Genomic DNA, 23369 nt, shown 5'->3' on the forward strand with positions numbered 1-23369 from the left:
CCCCAGAAGATAATGTTTGTGCGCGTGTTACACACTCGCCCGGGGTTGATGCCAGTAGGGCTCTAGAAAAAGAAAAAAGATGCAAAATATTATAGTTTTTAAAAAATGTGTGAAATTCTAAGCATGTTTATTTGTTGTCTTAAAGACTGAAAGTCTTCATATTACATATGTGCTTGCATTTTAATATCAATGTTTACAATAAACTAATGCAACATTGTATATGCTACAGTCGCTACGCAACTATTTACGGCATACGTTTGTCATTAGAATACTTGTGTATTAAAATGTCACCTTTATTTCACAGAAAAATCAGCTCTTTATTTAATTGAGTGATAAGGTGACCGACATCATCAACAGTACACTACGACTAGTAATGCTTCCGAAGGTGTCTGTGAACAATGCGCAACTTACCAGGCTCTTCATCCTCCTGAACAGGATGACCAGACAGTAACACATTGGACGCCTTCTTTAATTTCGTCATGCATGATAGATTTTAGTGTGGGCTCATAATCTGTGTAGTACACATTGTTGGGGACAGGGATCCATCACCTACTCCTCTCCAGTGCATGTGCTCTTGAGCCATTTTTTCCTCCAACTAACGCTATATATCTGAAAAGCACTCTTTGCAGTGTTCCACACTTCTTGGATAGACACAGATGCTATTGACTGCGTCACAAATATTGCGCCAGTGGCTGTTTTTTTGTTTTTACTGCTATATGCATCACCATGAGTCTGCCCATTATGTGGTCACAGATCTCCACAATTTTTCCAACAAGCATAAGCTTTTTATCATCAGAGAATATTACATTATGCATTCCCTGCCTCTCTGCAGCTGCAGCACTGACTTCTGGTGTCTAAACCCAGGCTGGGTGTTGGGCCATGTCTCGCTCATCACTCTTCCCACATCCATCTCCAATAGAGCTCCCTTAACCTGTCCTACTTCTCACTTCACTTATCTCCCAACCTTTTAATCGCCTTCCTTCTCACCACCACTCCATCCACTCCTACGCTCATCCTCTCACCAACACTCACTCGGCTCCTCCTCTCAACATTGGTTCATATAGCTTTTCCTGCATGCTAATATCGCACAAGTTAACTTTCTTGTGACTTTACCAGCATTTTCCCGATTTGCACTTTTTTGGGGGGGGTGATTGAAATGTTCATGATTCAAGCCTCATTTATTCGCGTTAGATTTTTGCAACCAGCGGCTATCCTATTTAACCGAGTTTGATGACCCTAAGCCATTACAGTATGTGCTGGTGCAAAACAAAATAGATGACTCGTAGCCTACCAAACATGACAGAAGCAAAAATAAGGGAGTATACACCTCTGCAAAATGCAACTGTGGTTTCAAAATGTTGCCTATTACCTGACAACTGGGCTGCTGCTCCAAAATGTGTTCTTCGGTTCTCTGCTTTTATGGGTACTAGTAAATCTTCCTGAGGCTTTGTATTCTGCTGTCATGTGCTGGCTAGGAGCAGGGCAGTTTGGGGACTGTTTGACTATCCTATTACAGCCACGTATTAGCTGTAAGAGTGTGATTCCTTTACAAACCAGCCCCTTATTTTTGTCTTTGAATTGCAGCACTTCCCACTAGACTTATGTCTTATTCCAGACCCAATATCACAATAAAAGCTGCACACCACAAAAAATATATAAGGATACTTGCTGAGACCGGTGCTCCTGGTTCAGGGATATCTGCCTAGAACATCCAGCATTGGAGAAAGTAGAGAGATCCAGGGCAACTTTGGATTTCTTTAGAAAAATTTATTCAGCACAAAAACACAACGTTTCATCCCTCCTAGGGGACTTTATCAAGTGACTGGCTTGCAAAGACTACAAAAAAGTCCAGTATAAATAGTCATAGGCACCCATGTGAAAACAATTAAAACACCACCAATTACCCCTAGGGGACTGAATGATTATTTGTTCCTTAATTATTTCCTCAACAGTCGCTAATATGTTTTCTGATCCTATGTGATTTTCTCTTCCACAGTGCTTGCTCACTCTTGCTGCTGCTGAATAAATTTTTCTAAAGAAATCCGAAGTTGCCCTGGATCTCTCTACTTATTCCAGACCCACCCAGGTCTGGAGAGCATAATGTACAGTTGTACACCATCGGCGGTACTATTCCCAGTCTAGGGAAGAGTAAAAACACATTGACAAAAATGCAAACAGCATATTTATGATCCTCCGTCAGGCCATCTTGCCTGTCACCGTGGTGGGTATGACTGAAAAGTCTCTGTAGAAATAATGCCTTTTGTCATAACTTACCCATCATAGTTTGAAACACATCAAACTTACAATTCCTATAGCTATAGCAGCAGCTTGTTATAAGAACCGCTCCAAAAATACTCTGGAGAAAACAGATTGTACCTCTGAGACAGCGCTGTGTTGATTAATTTACACTGCTACCCAGGCTCCAGCACTAGCTCTGTACAATTCCAAGGCAAGGGCTTTAACTTCCTGCGTGGCAGGGAAATGTAGTGTGAGGAGACTATTCCATGGGACACAAGACAATATTTGCACTTTTAATGGGTTGTAATTAGCTCCACAGGCTCCCCACACAAATTGAAATCCCTGGGACATAATTTTCCCAATTAGCAACATTCATGTTTTATTTAAGTAAAGGGCAAGTTATTTCGTTTTAATTCTAATTCTTCGTGTCCTGTGTTACTGAACATGCTAAACATCTTTATATCTGTAAGCCCCATGCTGTAAGCCCCATGCTGTAAGCCCCATGCTGTACGCCTTCCTTTTTCTGTCATATCCCTTGTCTGACCACTTCTCAAACCACATTTTAATCAGTATTCACCCATCTCCCGTGGCCTTAATGCATTTACAATTAACTCATGTACTTGAAAGCATCTCACCACTAAATTAACATTGTACATTTTAATTTATCCTCATTCATTTCTAACTATATTGCTGTATATCAGTGGAGTGCAATCTTTATCCCCATATGCCCCCCTGCCAGTTGTCCCCCTCTCCTCGCGCCCCCCCCCCCTCCTTACCTTGGCTCTGACATTCTGGCGTCATGACGTCACGTTGCCATGGCGACGTGTCATCAGAAGACGTCTGAACCAAGGTAAAAGCGCGCTGGGCCTCTGTAACCCCTGCGCCCCCGCAGATAATCTCGCGCCCCACCCCCCTTGGTTTGCACACCCCTGCTGTATATGACACATCCTTTATTTTTAATATGAATACAGGAAGGAACACAAGGCTGATAAGAGTCACTCTGTAGAGGAGTGGTGGACATCAGTTCAAACACAACGCCAGCGCTAAAACACATACCAACGTCAGACTACTTATCCTGGGATGTCTCTAAATACTGTGTATTTACTGAGTTACAACAGTAAGCTGGTTCACCTACCACCCATAATTATGTTATTTAATGTAGCTCTGCAAATGTAAGCAATGCTGGATGGGAGAGAACAATATAAACATATTGAATCCCTAATTTATCATTTAGTTTCAGCAAATATAAATATCACGTGTGAGCACATTCACATGTCTCAGACAGGTCTACAACCCTGCTTTTCACCATTATCTCTTAGCATACAATGCTTCCACTGCAGCTAGGGCTTCTGGGAAGCGATATGCAAATGAGCACTGTGTCACCTTTTGCTTCAAGTTCATTTTAACTTGGACCCTGTCAATTTATGCCTGTCATATTGCACAGTTTTTCTGCACAGCTTGGGTTAAAGAAACGCACAGCCAGTAACCCTACACACAGACAGCCGCTTTGATCTTTTGGGTCTCATCAGTGTGAGGCTGGTTATACTGGCTCTGCAATTTAAAGCGGAGATCGGTTTCAACCACACATTATAGAAGTTATGGGGGGTAAATAGTTTTGCAATCTGAAGTATAGGGTAACAAGGTGATTTGCTCTAGATGGCTCTTAAATTTAAATCCCTTGAGCACAGACCAGTCTACACAATGCCTCCTCCCATTATCCAAACACACACTGTCTCAGAGCTAAGACTAGCAAGCCTGAAAGTGACCACATCCTAAAAGCTGACTTGTTAAATGCGTACGCTGCTGTTCTCACATACTTTTGGCTCACAGACGGCTCGAATATAAAAGACGGATATTTCACTTGTTTTAGTTTCTTTGACGATTTCCTAGAAAAACGGGCGATCTGATGCTGATGTCGCGCACAAGATACTGAAGTGTATCTTTAAGTCCCCTTGGAGACCAAGGAGTCCAATGGGACGTGAAGCTGGGAGTCCCTGGAACTGAACCGCATTGATTTCCTCTACGGGACCCCCTGGTTTCCAATTTGCTTTCCGGGAAAAGTAGCGCGGGTGCTTCCGTGTATTCAAAACTGCTGCGTCACGCAGGCCTATGGGAAGCCGCAACCGCGTATCGTGTGTGTGGGGGGGGGGGGGGGTGGATTTAAATTGCCACTTTGTGTTTCCCATGGAGGGGACAATACCGGTGCTACCTTCAGAGTGTTAAAAAATAGCATGTTTCAGCTCTGGGGACCCCATACTACCCATCCGGGTACCAAAACAAGCAGGGGGAATTGCTCCTGTAAGCATTTGCAGTACCCATTGGTTGTTACTGTTCTATAACAGATTTAGGACTTTTTTTTGGATTCACTAGAATACTAAAACAAATGTATCTCCACCACGGTTAGGGGTTTTAGTGAAATGTCCAATTTAGAAAACTTTGGAAAGCAGCAATACTACTTTCCAACTTTTTTCATCTTATTTTTTATATGTAAAGCATGCAACAATGTATAATTCTACATACTTACATAAATTGGCAAGCGTTTGTTGCTCCTGTTATAAATCTGTACAACTCCAATGCAACTACAACACACATCACTGCGAAATGCTCAGAACTAGATTGGTCATCACTCGAGTCTAAGCGCAAAGTTCACCTTTCCTGCCTTGCCTTCAAATATTTTCTGAGCAAGCTATCCGGCTACCTGAACAAGCTCCTCACTCCTACCACATGCAGCACTCATCATCTGAGATCAGACTCCCAAAAACTGTTCATGATCCCATGGCTCAACAAAGTACCCGGCCGTTCCTCCTTCTCTTACCGTGCACCCCAAAACTGGAAAAACCTACCGGAGACTCTCACATCCACCACCAGTTTAAGTTCTTTCAAAACTAAGGCTGTCACACATTTTAATCTGGTCTGTAACTGTTTCATACGCCCATAATATATATTATCTTTAACTGTGCATGCAATGTCTTGTATATAATGTATACCCTGTTCATTTATGTAACTGTATTTTTAACCATGCATTATTTGTCATATTAACTATGCCCAGGACATACTTGAAAACGAGCGGTAACTCTCAATGTATTACTTCCTGGTAAAACATTTTATAAATAAAATAAATAAATAAATCCAGAGTATGTGACTAACATAATGGCTGCTTCAGTCAGTGTATCTCAGCAGCTACAATGTATCCTTATATTAATAATGTAACATTATTTATTGTCACCGTTTACAGATCAAACTGCTGGGAACATTGGCAACTCATTATCCCAAACAGTAAAGTTATAAACTGTAAAGTAAAAACTGATTAAAAATGCATTATCTGAATAAAAAAATTAAAAACCAACAGTCACTATTATCTAATACTACAGAACTGGATTTTTTTGTTTCTTTGTTTTTTTAAACCATATAACATTTCACATATTTTGCTGCTTTAAGCATGGCATTCACAGGTCAAAGATGGCCCCCTCCTGAACAGTAGATAAGACTCAAACATTTACGTTTATGTTTCATTTTGTGTGGATCCTATTACTGTACAGATGCAATTTGTTAACATATAAGGGGAGAAATCTTAAAAACGGTGTAGCCGACTTTTAAAGATGCAATCCATATTACTCAATTTAGTTAAAAATAAAGGCATGCTGTATATAGTGACTGCACATAAGATAAATCTGCCTTTGGGTGGAGAACAACAAAATCTCTTATGCATAATATTAGTTTTAAAAAGAAATGTAAAAAAAAATACTCACACAGTTTTTACTTTGCTTTCCTGTGTATTACTCTAGCCTCAGGGAACTAAAGCTGAAGGCAGTTACCCTGACACCTCCTATTACAAGGTCCCATCTACATACAGTAGAAATTAAATTGCTATATAGATGGGACCTTGTAATATGAGGTTGCTGCAATCCCCACATCTGTCCCTAAACCAACCCTCACATACATATTCCAATAGCAAAGCAGATCTTTTTTTAAAAAAACGTATCTTCTGACAATATCCCTTCATTACTCTCCCCCCCTTCTCACTGTGGGAGAGTATTCTTTGATGTACTCTGTACAGTTCAGGGTTTTAGTTGTTACCTCTCCCTTATACTTACAGTATTGTGTATCTGGTTTGCAGTAGTGTGGAAAACACGTTTGATTATTTCCTTGCTCTCTTACAGGATGTCTGTGTCCAGGGTTAAATGGTCTCTTACATTAAAAGAGATAGCTGCCTTATTTCTCTCCCGTTACTGGCAGTCCCGGCAGTTCCGAAGTCATCTCGCAGTCAGTCTAGCACAAACAAGTGGTAGGACTGTCGCATCAGGGGTACGCAACACAATATATAGAGTAGAAAACTCAGCTCCTTTATTTTCACGTTTAGGTCAGCAGAATACACAACACAATCCAATTTATCAATCCGAAACCGCTCTCTTCCTGGAAGGTGTTTAGTTTTTGTTCTGTAAGAGGAAGAACTGAAACACAATATCTTCTGCAAAGAGAAATGTTTTTAACCCTAAAGGGTTTAATGAGGACTGGAGTTTCAAATGTTTTTGGGGGGTTATTTCAATGTAGGTGCTATTGTATGCCTCGTATGGCCTATATATTGTATATACATTTAAAAATGTGTTTTGATCTATTCCTGATTATCAGAGTAGAAAGATCTGATAAAATAAGAGGTTTATCTGAGAATCCATGTATTACATCATAGGATATAAATATATCCAGACTCTCTGTTGCAATAAAATAAGCTTAATTAGGATTTGCTTTTTCGGTATACAGTACATCTGCAATTTCTGTAGTTGTATATATTTACATGTATAATAACTTTTGATACTTTTTTTTTACTTTTCTATGAACGTTTTGCTAGTAGTGTGTATTTTCTAATTCTATATATATTTCTATAATCATTAATAGTCCTACTGAGATTATATGAAGACACCCTGCAGCTGTACTGTATATACTACAGGCAAACTGGGATTATCACAGGGCTCGGTGCAGGCATAACGTGACGACGCAGCGTCATGTTGTCGTGGCAATGTAGCGCCAAAGGGCGTCCCGTTGTCACAGCAAAGTGACGTCGCATGGCGGCATGATGTCATGTGACAGCCCGCTGTCATGGCAAAGCGACGCCATTTGACATGGTGGTGCCAGGATAAGGGACCCTGCATGGGGAGATGCCGCCGGAGAAGGTAAGAGAGTCACAGAAGCCCCGCGCTATCTCCCGGGAATCAGGTTATGTGTTGTGGGGAAGAGCGCAGGGCCTCTGTAACCGCAGCGGCACCATCGGCAACGCCATCAAGCCGGCCCTGTTAATTAACTTACTATCATTAACAAGTGGGGCATATAATTGTTTCAGTGTTGTATGCAAATTAGCAGTAGCCCACATGATGCACTTAAAGCAGCAAAACATGTGAAATCCTTTTTTTTTTTTTTTAATAAATCAGTTCTGTATTATTAGATAATAGTGACTGTTTTATTTATTTATTCCATCTTTTAATGCATTTTAAAGCATCCTTTGATTTCTATAGCAGGTTGTAACCCACGTCCCAAACAGTGCAAGATCTTTGTATCCCCTTCCTGTTTATGACAATTTGCTGCAAATGTTCCCAGCAGTTTGAGAATTGTACATTGTAGCTGCTGAAGTTACACTGACTGAAGGATTCATTGAAACTTAAAGGCGGCCATTTAGTTAGGCACACAATCAGGATTTTTACAGAGTTATAACTGGAGCATCAAACGGTTGCCAGCTTTGGTAAAAATGTAGAATGATACATTGTCACTTTCTTTACATAAAAATAATAAGAAGAAAAAAGAGGGAATGTAGTAATGCTGATTTACCTGTTAGTGTGGCTTATAATGTTTATAAGGTTTCATGGTGATTGTATATCTGTATGCACCTGATGAAGGGTGCAGATTCCACTCGAAACATTGTGTATTCTGTTGACCAAAAAGGTGAAAAATAAAAGTTTTCTACTCCACATATTTGTGTTGTCTATCCCTAGTGTGGCAGTCTTACTACTTGTTTGTGATATTGTGGAAAACATCCCACAGTCCAGACTGCCAGAAAACATGAGTTGCCTAAATTCCCTGATTTTACCAATTACACAAACTGTTCATCTTTGGTCAGACATCTACCAAATTATATATCTTCCAGATGAGCGGAGCGCAAATGGTCCACATCGTATAAAAAAAATAAAAATAAAGAAAATATAGTGCAATATAGTCTCTTTATTTTTTATATACAATGTGGACCATTTGCGCTCCCCTCATCTGGAAGATATAGAAGATATAGAAGACTGATACAGATCTGGAACGGATCTTTGGAGGGTTTTCCTTGAAGCTGTTACCCATTATTATATCACATTTTTATGTATTCACTATTGGTGGTGGTTAATGTATTAATACGGCACATTTTGATGCATGTTACTAGTTTTGTGATAGTAATAAGAGTATTATAAGAGTCCACTTTCATTTTCATTCTTTATAGTTTATTCACTTAATCACTGGAGCGCCCGATTGCACCCCCTCCTGTTTCTCATCTACCCAATTACTCTATATTCATATATCAGTCAAAACCTTTACCAATAATCTGGCCTCCTGACAAATATCACGCAAGAATTAGTCTCTTTCATTGGAAGATGGTATTGCTAATTGGGAGAGGGCATCACTTATTGGCAGATATTATTACTTATTTCCACCACTGACAGCCTTGTAGACTTTACTGATACTACAGTGTTTATTGAAATCCAAATCCATTAAAGTTTTGTGTGAATTCAAAGGCTTCAAAGCTCACTTACTTCTGCCCTTAGGCTATGTCAATAGTGCAGGATACGGATTAGGACGACAATGTATTTGTGAACAGTGCGCGCATACACGTGCGCTACGGGGAGACCAGCACTTCGTACTGCAAACATGTTTGTATTTCCCGCGCGATGGCCGGGTCACGTGAGCGGCTCGCCCCCAATGCGGGCAAACCAGCTCCGTGACATCACGGCCGCGACCCCCTGACACGACTCCCCGACGCCTCTGCCTTCAGGACAGGAAATATCTCCTGCTGCACGTGAGCGTGTGCTGCGCCGAGGCGCACGGAAGCTAGCGAGTTCCACTATGGACGCAGCCTTAGGCTACTCTTATAGAGACGGCAACGTGATGGCGACGTCAGGCTGCAGTCACTGGAAAAATCCAATTGAGATGAAATCCAGCGATCGCGACCAAGCCATCGCCTCGTGCTTACTATAAGCGCACGTGATGGCTGCAATGCATTTGTTTTGACGCAACGTCGCATCGCTGTCGTCGTCACTATAAGCGCAGCCTTAGATTTTAAAGCAGCACTTTTCCCTCTGCCTCTCCCTATTTTCAATTTTTTTTTCATTAGTGTAACCCCCTCCTTGGGGACTACTATAGTTCTGTAAAAGGGTTGATTGCCTTAAGGGGCTGTGTGGGCTCGCTCAGGTTACTCCACTCCCCATCATGTGATGTATGATGTAGAGGTAAGGGTATATATAGCCGGCCCTTATGTTCAAGAAGCAGGTTCTTCAGAGTTCTTACTGGGGTTCTCACTGTGTCCGATAATAGGTTTCTGTGTATAGTCATCATGTGTATTAAGATGTGTCCTGTCATCCTTTATTGTTTTTAGTTAGGAACGTGCCCCTCGCTCACATTGAACGTTGCAGCCTCCCTGCAAGCTGTTTCCAATGCCTCTCTTTTACTGAACAACTAAGGCATGCACCTTAGGAATGGGAACTACCAGGGGATTAAGTACCGACAGTAGTGTTTGCCACGAGTTTGTCAAGTTCATTGCATGTCGATATCTGTACTGTGTTTGGACGGATGTCAATAAAGAACCTTTTTGTTTTTATAAACGTTCCTGGCACCCATTTTCTTTCCATCTTTTGATCCACGCCCAGCCTGTAGCTACCCGACACCTTGTGAAGGCCCTGAGAGACTGAGGAATAACATTGTATATAGTCCATCGGATGTGACCTCCTTTAGAGCTGGATAAGGAGGGTTACACAGTATGGAAACCAGAAGTCCCTGGTTTCCATACACATTATGTTCATTTCCATTGGCCACCAGGTTACCAATATACCAATACACTTACCGGTAAATGTGGCAACTTTGCGGCTTCCTGTTGGCACGCAGAACTAGGGAGAGTTGAACCTCTCATTTCTTTGCCCTAGAGGGGACTGAAATGCGCTACTTTCCCTGGTACAGGTAAGAATACCGGGAACTGGGGAGTTCCAGGGGCTGAACATAGCCTTTCATCTCCCGGGACTCCCTGGTTCCCGTCCTGTAATAAACAAAAGTGGGGGTTAAAAAGAAAGAGTAGAGGGGAACTGCCGCTTTCAGGGGGCACCATTCAATATGCAGTGAAGCCATCTTCCCCTCTATCATTCGTTTCATTTAAACGAAGGGAGGTTCATTTTTCCCCAGCAAGTTGAAGAGAACTTCATAGCATAAGGCCAATATCTCTAGTGGTTTGGTGATTTCCATAAGATACCTTCTGACTCTGTAAGACAGAGGTGCACAACGTTTTTGACCTGCGCCTCCCTGCCTTGTAGCTCCAGCGATCGCGCCCCCCCCCCCTCTCCATGACCCGTTGTCAAATAACGCTGCAGGTCACGTGACATCCCGTGACCCACAGCGTCATTTGATGACGCGTCGCCGAAGACCCGGCTGGCAGCATGTACGGTATGTTACAGAGGCCTCCCCCGGCATTTAATTTAAATACCTTGGGGAAGGGAGCAGGGCCTCAGTAACCACCGCGCCCTCCCCTAGAAAATCTTGCGCCCCCCAGTTTGCGCACCCCTGCCGTAAGACACCTTTATGGTCTGTTCAAGTGAATGGTTTGTAAAGTGTCTTCTGGAGCCAAATGGTCCTGTGGCAGAGCATCACTTAGTAAATATGCCCTTTTCAGCGCTAGAGACGACTGGATTGCAAATGAAATCCAACTCTTCTGGCATATAATGGTACCACTAAAAATATGCCACAGAAAGTGCCTCCCATCCAGAGAGACCTGCCACACGCTTGTGTTTCTCCCGCAACTGAGAAGGAAATTGTTGTCAGATGTGGTCTTTCTTAGAATTCCGTGCTGTGTATTCAGCTGACTGCTGCATCACAACGTCACAAGGACACAACGTCACAAGGACACAACGACAAAAGCTTCTCATCCAACCAATAAAACAAAATCATTACTGCATACCATTCATCTTAATACCTACAACCATATGGTCACATGAAGGACAAAAGGCCATCTACAGTAGTCGCCAATCAAAGCTTTTATCAATTAAAGTGTACTTATAAAAATATAAACCAGTAGTTCCTTTTGTACTCTTCTGTAATTTTATGTTATAAAATAACAAAATACTAACTGTTTCATCTTCTAAGGCAACAGTTAATAACCTTATTTTGTTAAGTATATATTCTTTATTCATTTCCACTTTGGTTTAATTAATTGCAGTTTAACTGTACAAAAGCTTTGAGTGTGAATATCTTGTTCCTTTTCTCTTTGTTGTGGTTCTCCCTCTCCCATTGTATCCACAGAATAAAAACCACTTTGTACTGTATTATCAGATAAGGTGGGTATTAGGAACTGCTTAAAAATTGAGTATTTTTTTAATTAAAAACTTCAGTATCAACATGCATTACCTCTGTGACTTGTTTCTTTCCCCACTTTCTCTTGCTCGCTCTTCCCCTCCCCTCTCTTTTCCCCATTTTTTCCCCTCCCTCCCCCACTCCCCACTCTTTCCCCTTCATTCCCCCTCCTCTCCATCTCTCTACCCGCATCACTTTCATTTAATACCTTATGATGTCACCAATTCTTCCTGCCTCTCTCTTCTCCGGCATTCTTGCTTTCTCCTCACGTGTCAACAGACTTACCTTCTTTATTTGTCTGCTTTCTGTCTAAACTTTAAAGCTATCTAAGGCCCGGGCCATAGAGGGGTGGGGAGAGCGGAGGCGCACTAACGCTGAGGCTCGCCTGCTTAAGTCAGCGCGATTCCACGGACTTGCAGGCGAGCCAGCGTGCGCGAAGGGAGCCGGGGGGAGGTGGTTGGAGGCGGGGCAGTGACGTCGCTGGGTTAATCGCCAGCGACGCACTGACGTCAATGTCACGGGGCCGACGTCACGGCGCCGTGACGTTGACGCTGCTTCAGGTTGATTGGATGTTTTCAGCCGACAGCGCGCTGAAGAACAGCTTGGCGCTCGGCTGAAAACTCCAAAGCCTCCGCACGCCTACGGACGCTCGCGTGAGCCCCCTCTCAAGGCATCCTCATTGAGGATGCAGGGGCTGAGCGCTGAGCGTCCGCACGCCTCAGCGCTGCTTGTCCATCTATGGACTCGGCCTAACTCTGCCTATCTGCCACCAGGCAATGTGCATTATGACATCACATGACAGAGGCATAGCCTACCAGGTAAAACACCCAGTGGTTTTATATATACTAAATTGCCAATTCTTGGAGTCAAGGAGGAATTTATTTTTCCCCTTAAGAGATATCATTGGATGATATGACACTGGGGTTTTTTGTTTGCCTTCCTCTGGATCAATAAGTAAGTATAGATATAGGATAAAAGTATCTGTTGTCTAAATTTAGCATAAGTTGAACTTGATGGACCTACGTCTTTTTTCAACCTCATCTACTATGTAACTATGTAAATGCCTCCCTCTACGCAGCATTACTGAAAAAACTATTACAGAGTCAAAATAGTTAACAAAACAGTCAAATGATATATTTGGCTAATGTCACAGGTTAGTGGGCTGTACAATCATACCTCTTTAATGCCTCCTGAGCCTGCAACGCAATGCTTTGGAGTGTTTAATACAAAGTTTACTCATTCATGTCCTTTTATCCCTTACAGCTGGATGTGCCTGTAATGAATCCACAGGTTTCAGGTATGTGTAGGCTGCCACCTAGTGAGACAATGGCTCTATAAATCATGCACTATTCATAAATGCAATGGAAACTTCTCTGAGAGGTTTATCTGGGGGTGTTCTCATGCTGAGATTGTCACCAACAGTGTGCCCCAAAAGAGCATCCATATACTTAGCACGTACAATGCTACCTTAGAAATGTTGCTCTTGGCATGGTGGCAGCGCAGCCCTTCCAGTATGGGAGACAACCAGCACCCAACTTTATCCAATTGTTGCCACTATCATTCATTCATCAAATAAGGTAAGCAAAAGCACTATTGACCAAAATATTGTGAGGTCATTTCTGCTCATCTTTGACATCACAAAGATGGTTACTTAAATACTGCTGCAATATACCAGAGTTAGTATAACCAGTATGTATTTCGGCTTTTGTTCAACTTGAGTTTCTGATTAAAAAAAAAAAAAAAAAAGTAACTATTTTTTCGTGTTCCGTATTTTAATTCAACACCTCAGTGATATCGCCACGGTAAGTGACTTCAAACGTCTTCCATACATAAAAACTACGTTTCCAGTTAGTACATAGATGTTACATCCTAAAGGTAGCGGGAGAATGGCTAAGGGAGTGAAAATGTGCTTATTCAACCATTTTGTCTAGTGAAATATCATGGTTTCAAAATAAATCTGAGATCACACTATAGTATACAGCGCTATACTTCACTATAGCTATAATTTAATCTGTGTAGAGCCCTAAAAGGTATCAGAGCCTACAACGAACCTACATTTATCCAGGACGAGTCAAGCAACCTGGCATTAGCCAAGCTTGTTATTTACAATCCCAGGAAGCAGCGTTTGGCTGGAGAGGCTTCCTTTGCCTGCGAGGCTCTGTTCCAGGCACTTGAGTGCTCCCGTATCCGAGCAGAGTTCGCCCATACTGTGGTCACTGGGCAGGTACCAGCATTCACCTCCCAGTGGGCCTTAAGTGGGGGGCTGTGCACAACCTCCCTCCCATCTGGTTCCCATTGAATTACACCTCCTCTTATAGTGCACTAGTTTATTATGTTGCAGTTGCACTGGCATCTGGTTTATTTTATTTTAGTTTGGAGTCTTTTCTGTTCTGCTTGGTCTTAATGACAATTCAGATGCTCATGTCAAAGGCTTGAAAATAGGCTACTAGGACTTTGAGCTTTGAAAGAAATCTGATTGAGAAAAGAAGTAGGGGGAAGGTTCACAAAGAGAACTTGCTCCTCTCCCTGTGCCGTTTGGAATCATGCAGCTAAAGTCCCCCACAGCCTGCAAGAACAGACCCATGACAAGCTGGAAGAGAAACGTCATTGTCACTGCATGCTGGGGGGCTTGAACGCTGATTAATCTTTTCAAGCTCGAGCCCACAGGCTGAAGACGCATGAAGGTGAAAACATTCATCCAAATAGCACCTGCGGCACCTGTTGTATGATTGAACATGTCTGTAATAGCTGTCAAACGCAGGCTGACCTGCAACAAAACAACCTATTAAAATCACAAGTGTGCTTTCACCAAAACGGCACGGCGCAATGATTTCAATGGTGCTCTAATGAGGGAGGAGATATAAAGCAATTGTAAGAAAATTCTCATAGTCATCTTAAATGACCTCCAGAAACATTTCTACTCCAAGTTCATACTAAACAATTTAGGCACTTATTTAATAGGAACCAAAAGGGTACATCGCACAGCGATTGGGCAAAAACCACAGACTGGCCATCTTGGGTTTAAGCCTCTTAATTAGGGAAAAATGATGTGTATATACATTTAATTCCTCAGTAAGCAGCGTTGGCAATGTCAGATAGTGCAACAGTTTAAAGCTGCAGTTCAAGCTGTCGTTTAAAAAAAAACCGGCATTCAATATGCTCATCAATACAATCTATACACTGATTAGCTAAATTGCTGATTCATCCGATCTCCTGTAATCGATCGCTGAATATTCTGCTGGGGGTTCACTAAATGCATCTCGGGGCCTGTTCTGCAGCAATGGCAGCCAACATTCTGTGAGGAAGATCATGTGACCAAACAGGCTCTAGATCCAATTGGTTCACTGCTAGAGAGGGCAGGGCTCAAAAAGGTGACGCTATTTCAGAAGGGGAAGAGGATGTGACTTTGTAAATGACTGCTATAGGAACAAAAATGCTTGTTACATTAGAATACATTAAAAATGTCTTTTAAAATTTTTTTTTATTTTTTTTACATGCTACAAGTATTTTCTCATAGTACAGAACTGATTTTTTTTTTTTTTTAAACACACATATGATATTGCTGGAACTGCAGCTTTAATACAGAAGAAAAAGTCAGAGCCAATGCACGTTTTGAATGTTATGATCTCAGGCTAGCCTGGGTAGAAACTTTTCAGGAACTGGTTACTTGTGTTATAATGGCCTGGTCAGGCAGCCTATGGTTGATCTAGAGTAAGGTTTTTGCTACTTGGCATTGGTGCAGGGCCATCTTGATACCTGCTTCCGACCCCGCCATGGCCTCAGCAAGACCACTTTTACAGTTCTGTTATCTCCCGTTTCCCAACAGCTTGATGGTTACAGTCAGGACTTCAAATGGGAAACTCTGACGTTTACACGCTCCAAGGTAAACTAAGGAGCCAGAGTCCCCGCCTACCAGTGCTTTTATGTCATCCACTGGACGTCAAAAGAGCCGGCATACTATAGTCTCTTATGACGTTCCGTGATCTTCATGCCCTGTTGCTCATTTCTTGGGGCGATTGGGACTGTCGCTCTCTAAAAGCTGTGTCATGATCACATAACTTCCAAAATCCTTAGGGGGAAAAAATTGCATACCACACTCGACACACACCTGCCGCCACTCACACACCCGCCACACACCTGCTGCCTCCCACCCCTACGCACCGACATCACTGACCCGCCGCCTCACACGCTAGCAGGACCCCCACTCACAGACAGCACTCACAACCCACGCGCCACCCGCCGCCTCACATTTTTACATCTGTTATGTCACCCACATATATATTGTACTGTGGTGTGTTTACAATAAAACATTTTTAAACAACAACATCGTATTACATTTTACTCCATCTTTCTTTTCAACATTATTATCCAACCTTTACAACAAATAGTCACCTATTGTTCCACGATTTATAAATAATACTACCTGTTACGCATTTACATCCCGGGCAACGCCGGGTATATCAGCTAGTTTCTCATAAAAGTTGCCCCCATCCCAATGAAAGACAATGAGTTACTAATATACAAGCAGCATATATATTCTCACTGCGGGAACCCAACACTGCCTGCTGTGCCTTCTATCTTCTGAAATGCTTCAGATTGTGCAACAATACATTAGAGATACATCTTTTCTTATACTATATTAGTGAAAGCACTGTATGCCTGCCTGCCTGCCTGGATGTCCGGTGTCCCTAGGGGAAATCTCATTGGTCCCTTGGGCCGCCCGCCCCCGCACACCTCTCATTGGCCTGAGGCGGAGTGACGGGCCACACACACACAAACACACACACACACACAACACAGCAGCTCTAAACACACACACACACACAACACAGCAGCTCTATACACACACACACACACACACACACAACACAGCAGCTCTATACACACACACACACACAACACAGCAGCTCTATACACACACACACACACACACACACACAACACAGAAGCTCTATACACACACACACACAACACAGCAGCTCTATACACACACACACACACACACACACACACACAACACAGCAGCTCTATACACACACACACACACACACACACACACACACACACACACACACACACACACACAACACAGCAGCTCTATACACACACACACAACACAGAAGCTCTATACACACACACACACACACACAACACAGCAGCTCTATACACACACACACACACACACACAACACAGCAGCTCTATACACACACACACACACACACACAACACAGCAGCTCTATACACACACACACACACACAACACAGCAGCTCTATACACACACACACACACACACAACACAGCAGCTCTATACACACACACACACACACACACACACACAACACAGCAGCTCTATACACACACACACACACACACAACACAGAAGCTCTATACACACACACACACACACACACAACACAGCAGCTCTATACACACACACACACAACACAGCAGCTCTATACACACACACACACCCCCTCTGTCCGCCCCCCCCCCCCCCATCACGTGCGCCGCCCTGCACTGGCTCCGGATGGGAAGCGCGGCCCTCCTACCCCAGCCGCTCCCTTACCTCCCCGGCGCTACCACCCGCTCAGGTAAGTCACTGTGCGTCCCGCCTCAGCCTCAGGCCCACTGCACGTCCCGCCTCAGCCTCAGGCCCACTGCGCGTCCCGCCTCAGCCTCAGGCCCACTGCGCGTCCCGCCTCAGCCCCACTGCGCGTCCCGCCTCAGCCTCAGGCCCACTGCGTGTCCCGCCTCAGCCTCAGGCCCACTGCGCATGCCGCCTCAGCCTCAGGCCCACACAGAGCGCTTCCTACCGCCGCTCAGCCGGACGCCACATCGAGCGGGCGCCGGGGGGGGGGGGGTAGCGCGGGTCTCAGGCCCACACAGGGCGCTTCCTGCCGCCGCCTGCACGCCTCACTCAGCAGGACGGCACATCGGGGGACCAAGCGGGCGCCGGGGGGGGGAGGGAGCGCGAGTCACGGGGAACGGGGGGGGGGCAAGCCGCGAGTCACAGGTCACGGGGGGGGGGGAGTCACGGGGAACGGGGGGGGGGCCACCAGCCGAACCAGCAGGGGGACGGACGCACGGAGGAGGGGGGGGAAATGCCCATACATAAATTATGACAATACATATGCCCACTGCTCTCCACCCCCCCCACTCCCCTTTCCCCTGTCCCCCGCTCCCCTTTCCCCCCCCCTCCCCTTTCCCCCCCCGCTCCCCTTTCCCCCCGCTCCACTTTCCCCCCCCCCGCTCCCCTTTCCCCCCCCCCGCTCCCCTTTCCCCCCCCCCGCTCCCCTTTCCCCCCCCGCTCCCCTTTCCCCCCCCGCTCCCCTTTCCCCCCCCCGCTCCCCTTTCCCCCCGCTCCCCTTTCCCCCCCCCGCTCCCCTTTCCCCCCGCTCCCCTTTCTCCCCCCCCACTCCCCTTTCTCCCCCCGCCGCTCCCCTTTCTCCCCCCCCCGCTCCCCTTTCTCCCCCCCCCCGCTCCCCTTTCTCCCCCCCCCGCTCCCCTTTCTCCCCCCCCGCTCCCCTTTCTCCCCCCCCGCTCCCCTTTCTCCCCCCCCGCTCCCCTTTCTCCCCCCCGCTCCCCTTTCTCCCCCCCCCCAAACCTTTACAACAAATACTCACCTATTGTTCCACGATTTATAAATAATACTACCTATTACGCATTTACATCCCGTGCAACGCCGGGTCTCTCAGCTAGTCTTTACTAATAAAAAGTCTATGGCACAGTCAGCACAACTTCTGTGGCGTACAATTAGCAAAAGTTCTACAAGGAGAGGTGCAACGGGAATAACCAAGGGACCTTTATTCCCTCTGATATAATAACAAATAAGGAGGGGAAGTTCCCAGCAAGATTTAGAAAAATTGTCAGAAAGACATAAGTGAGTCAAAAAAAAAAAAAAAAAAAGTGTATTTACTGATATATCAGATAATGGTATACAAAAAAACTAGTGCAGAAACACATTACACATAAAGAATACAGACAATCGCTTATGAAAGTATATAGAAAACTAAATAAACTGTATATCATAATATACTTGTCCACTGTGAGGATGATGAGGGTCGCACTGAGCAAAAAGTGAATGAAAACAAAGTAGGGGAAAAGAAAAGATTAAAAAAACGGGAGTCAAGTGAGGGAGCAAAAGAGCAATAGGAGTATAAATAAATTATATGAGGGGGGCTGTAAGGAATCGGGGAGCGCGTCCCCCTCAGCGCACTCCCTCCTTACCTGCTGCCTCACGCAACCCTGCTGTCCTTACAGCGCACGCTCACGCAGGAGCTTTATGGACATCGCGGAGTCTGTCTCCGCCCCCCAGTTACGGCGCACGTCAGCATCATGTGGCGCGTGTGCACTGCTCCCCAGCTGCGCGTCAACAACCCTCATCACACCCACCTGCCTCCTGCATCACTCCACCTATCTGTACCTCCGCTGAGGCCGCACCTCTACTCCTCCCCTCTCTCCCATTGGTCCTGCTCTCCCATATATGCTCAGCTGTGCCACTTGCACTTTGGCTGAGCATAGTTCCTGGTAGCGCTTGTTCTCCCACTTCCTGGTTCCTAGCCTAGCCTTGTCTCCCGTTGCCTTGTTCTTACAGATTGATCTCCTGTTTACCGACCCGGCTTGACCCTTGGACTCCGCACTTCCGGCTTACCGACCCCTGCTTTCCTCTGACCTTCTGCATCTCTCCAATCCTGACCACGGCTTACGGACTTCTACGTTTCTACTGGCTCCAACTCCTGACCACGGCTATTGGACTGCGACCATTCTACCGGCTCCTACCTCTGACCTCGGCAAGTATCAAGACTACTCAAACCTCTCCATCCCGACCCGACTGCCTGACCATCCACTCTCCAGACGTGCCCCCGTGGCTGTGGGTGGCATTTATACCCATTCCCACCTTGTTTGTGGTGAGCACTGCGTTACAGGGGCAAGGTTTCAGGGGATGAGCCCCATCTTCAGGCCCATTCCCACAAGTCAAGTGCCAGTGATACTTCCCTTTTCTCTTGAAACAAAGGCTCCCAACAGAGATGCCGTCAAAATAAGGGTATAACGGATCACGTCCGTGCGCTTTAACGAAGCCCCTTGCTCAAATCAGTCACAGTGGGAAAAAGTGGACGCCTGCCCATGAAGACCTACGTCCTCCATCTTAAAGGGTATGCTTAGCCGAAGACATCATCTTCACCTGTGCTGGAAGACTCCTCACTGCCCATTCACTTGAATGGACTGTAAAGGATCATATTAACTAAAGCGTGTTACTCCATAAGACGCCTTAAATCACCTGAATGTGCCGTAAAGGGTGATACTTCCTAAGCAGTGCTGGGCGGTGTCTTGTGAAGTAGCACTGCTGAATAAATATGGCCCATGAATCGTCTAACTCCGCTATTGTACTGAGCATGTTAAAAGGCTGCCTTGCCAGTGGTAGATTCCCATTAGGCCCAATAAAACCTGGCATCAATATTTGGGGCGGCAAATTTCCCTCTTTTTTCCCCAATATACAGAGGCCCCGCTCTCTTTCCCACTGATTGCTGTGGAAGAGTGTGGGGCCCCTGTAACTTTCTTACCTTCTCCTCCATGGTGTCCTCCTTCAGCATCAAAAGACTCTGCGACGTCACATGGCGTCACGTTGGCACAGCAACGTGACGTTACACAGTGTCTCGTTGCCATGGAAACGTGACGTCATGATCATGCCGTGTGACATCACGTTGTCTTGCCAACGTGACGTCACAGCGTCATTTGACGCTGAAGGAGGAGGAGGGCGGCACGAAGGAGAAGGGCGGCACCAAGTGCCTAAGGGTGGCAGTTTTCTAAATCCGCCACTGTGCCTCGTATAGGAACCTATTATAAGAGCAATGCAGCCTGTGAATATATGTGAGACACATGTATTCCAGTCTGCATCATTTGAAACCATTTCCCTTCCTAAGTTAAGTAGGAGTTTGAAGGTCAATCTAGGTCAGTGGAGTGTGGAATCTTAGCTACAAGTTGAACAAGATGCTGCAGGCTCCATGCACAGAAGTAACCCTGCACAAATTACTTTGGGATTTATTTACTAAAGTCTCCTGGCTACAAAAATGGGGCGAAACCAGTGCAAAAGTTTTTGCACCAGATTTATCAAAGAAAAATCTCAATTGCTGGTGCTGTTAACAGACACCATAAATGCCATTGTGATGTATGCTATAAACATACAGACCAATTATCCCTGTTTATGAGTTAGACTCCTTGATTTGTAGCAGGAAAATATTATTTTTCTGATCTTATCTAAATAAATAATAATCCTTTATCCAAATACAAATGAATGGACGTTTTTTTTTTGTTGCAATCTCTCACATTTTTATTCCAAATCTCCCTAAAATAAGTTTTCAAGTGTTGTCCAGCATATAAAGTGTATACATTACACTGTCTGAAAGTTTCTATGCACATAAGTGCCCTGACTTCCGTGCAATAGAAGGAAAAAATATATACATATAATAATTAGTGGGATTGGTGGGAACGTACTGTTAATATTGTGGCCCCTGAGCCTGTTGTGCTTTTTTTTTTTCAAACAAATATTTTTTCCCCGGTGTTACAAAACATGATTTTCTCTTGTATCTGAGGTTATCCTGCTAACCTTTAAACTGCACTGGGCTCTGGAGAGAGCTCCATTTTAACCTCCCATACACCTAATATTTCAAATGCTTATATCTTTTGAACAAATTGGATTGTAAAGATAAAAGGCATTAGCAAGAAGAAATCTTTTAAAGTATAAACATTTTTTTAAATGCGGTGATCAGCACGCACTGCTGCTTGAATGTGTTATGATGCAATTATTCTGTGTATCATCGCATTACAAAATAAAAATAGGATAGTCTTATATTTCTTTTGCCCTCATACATTAATCTGGTGAAATGATAGTAACACCCCTTATCCTGTGTAGAATATATTTATTTTATGCATATACACTTATGTCATCTAGCAGTGTAGCACAATATCACTTACCAGAACACCTTCCTGCAGTCTCTCTACGTTCTTCCTACATACCTCTTAGAATGTAAGCTCTTCGGGGCAGGCACTCCTTTTTCCTAAATGTTACTGTCATGTCGGAAGAGCATATTCTCATTAAGTGTTATATTATTATGTCACGTGTATTGTATAGCGCTATGCACATGAATGGCGCTACATAAATAAAGATATACATACATACATATCACTTGAGGCTATCAAGGTAAGGGGACGTGTTAATTAGCACCAAGTAATTTACGCGGTGTTACGATGAACACTTTTCTTTAGCGAAGAGAGAAACCCAATATATTTAACTCCTTCGTTGCCGGAGAGAATTGGAATTGCACTGCAGGGTCTCTCTAACAGTGAAGATTTTTAAACTAGAGCATAAACCAGTGCCCAATGCCCAGACCTGATAAATACACATCAGACAAAAACAGAGCCCCTTACTGCACAGATATCACGAATGGAAATGTAAAAAAAAAATTGCCCTTACAAATGAAACATACGAGAGGCTCCATATCATATTGTACCCATCGTAATAATGTGTGGCTTAGTGGTGCATATCATAGGGACTGAGTGGTGCATACTGTATCATAGGGACTGAGTGGTGCATATCATAGGAACAGAGAGGAAACATTATAATGAAAAGGTCTTGTTTAATCTTCCCCCTAAAAACACACAGTAATCGAGCCTCTATCAGTCACCCACTCATGTGTCTCCTCTTACCTCGCTGTGTGATAGCCCCGATCTGTTCTGCAGCTGACAGGTAGCTGGGTGAAACACTCCCTTGGAACCACCAGAGGGCGGCAGAGCTCCTCCCATCTCTCGCCTCCGCAGTGGCCACCGCATGGTACGCTGGGAGATGCAGTTTTTTACTCGCCTCAGATACTGCAGCCGCAGGCGCTTCACAAACTACATCTCCCATGAGCGCCGGGGCAGTGGTAGAGAGCAGGGTAGTTTTGGGGACTGTAGCCTCTGCCATGGCAACGATCTGCGCCCCCACATGTCCTTGCAGAGATGAAATGCAGCGTTTCTTATGTGTAACTCGTTCACTGGTGGGCAGTATTGCAACAAGAGTAATACTTAGATATGCTAATCTGCCCTTGTTCTACTCATGAGCATGGAGACAGTGAAGATGTGTTTGTCATTATGCTTGCTGTTGTATTGCTGTATGAGTGGTGGGTGTCAGTGTGGAGCACTGTGTATAGATAATTACAATTTGCACACTTAATTACAATGCAAACCTGTCAGCACCTAAAAGCTCCAAGCAGGCACATTAAATAGATGCATTAACCCCTTGTGTGGTAGAGTGGCCTGCAGCATAGGCACCATAATAATAATAATATGTTCTTGTATAGCGCTGCTAGTTTTACGTGACTTGCCCAAGGTCACAAGGAGCCAACACCGGAATTGAACCAGGTTCCCCTGCCTTGAATTCAGTGCCAATGTCAGTGTCATTACTCACTGAGCCACTCCTGCCAAGGGAACTGTTTAGGCTACGCTTATAGTGATGGTGATGTGACGGTGACGGGGACGCGACGGTGACGGCAACGTCAGGCTACGGTCCCTGGAAAAATC

General features: G+C 44.5%; 1 protein-coding gene across 1 annotated transcript in view; it reads right to left on the reverse strand.

Annotated features, from left to right (window-relative positions):
* Window positions 1-22542, reverse strand: part of LOC142490646 (cytospin-B-like) — a 230046-nt gene extending 207504 nt beyond the window's left edge. The window contains exon 1 of the mRNA XM_075593064.1: window positions 22518-22542. The gene's annotated coding sequence lies outside the window, so the exon portion shown is untranslated. The remainder of the gene's footprint in view (window positions 1-22517) is intronic.
* Window positions 22543-23369: the final 827 nt, after the last annotated feature.

This window comes from Ascaphus truei, chromosome 3 (assembly GCF_040206685.1).
Source record: "Ascaphus truei isolate aAscTru1 chromosome 3, aAscTru1.hap1, whole genome shotgun sequence".
NCBI classification, from domain to species: domain Eukaryota; kingdom Metazoa; phylum Chordata; class Amphibia; order Anura; family Ascaphidae; genus Ascaphus; species Ascaphus truei.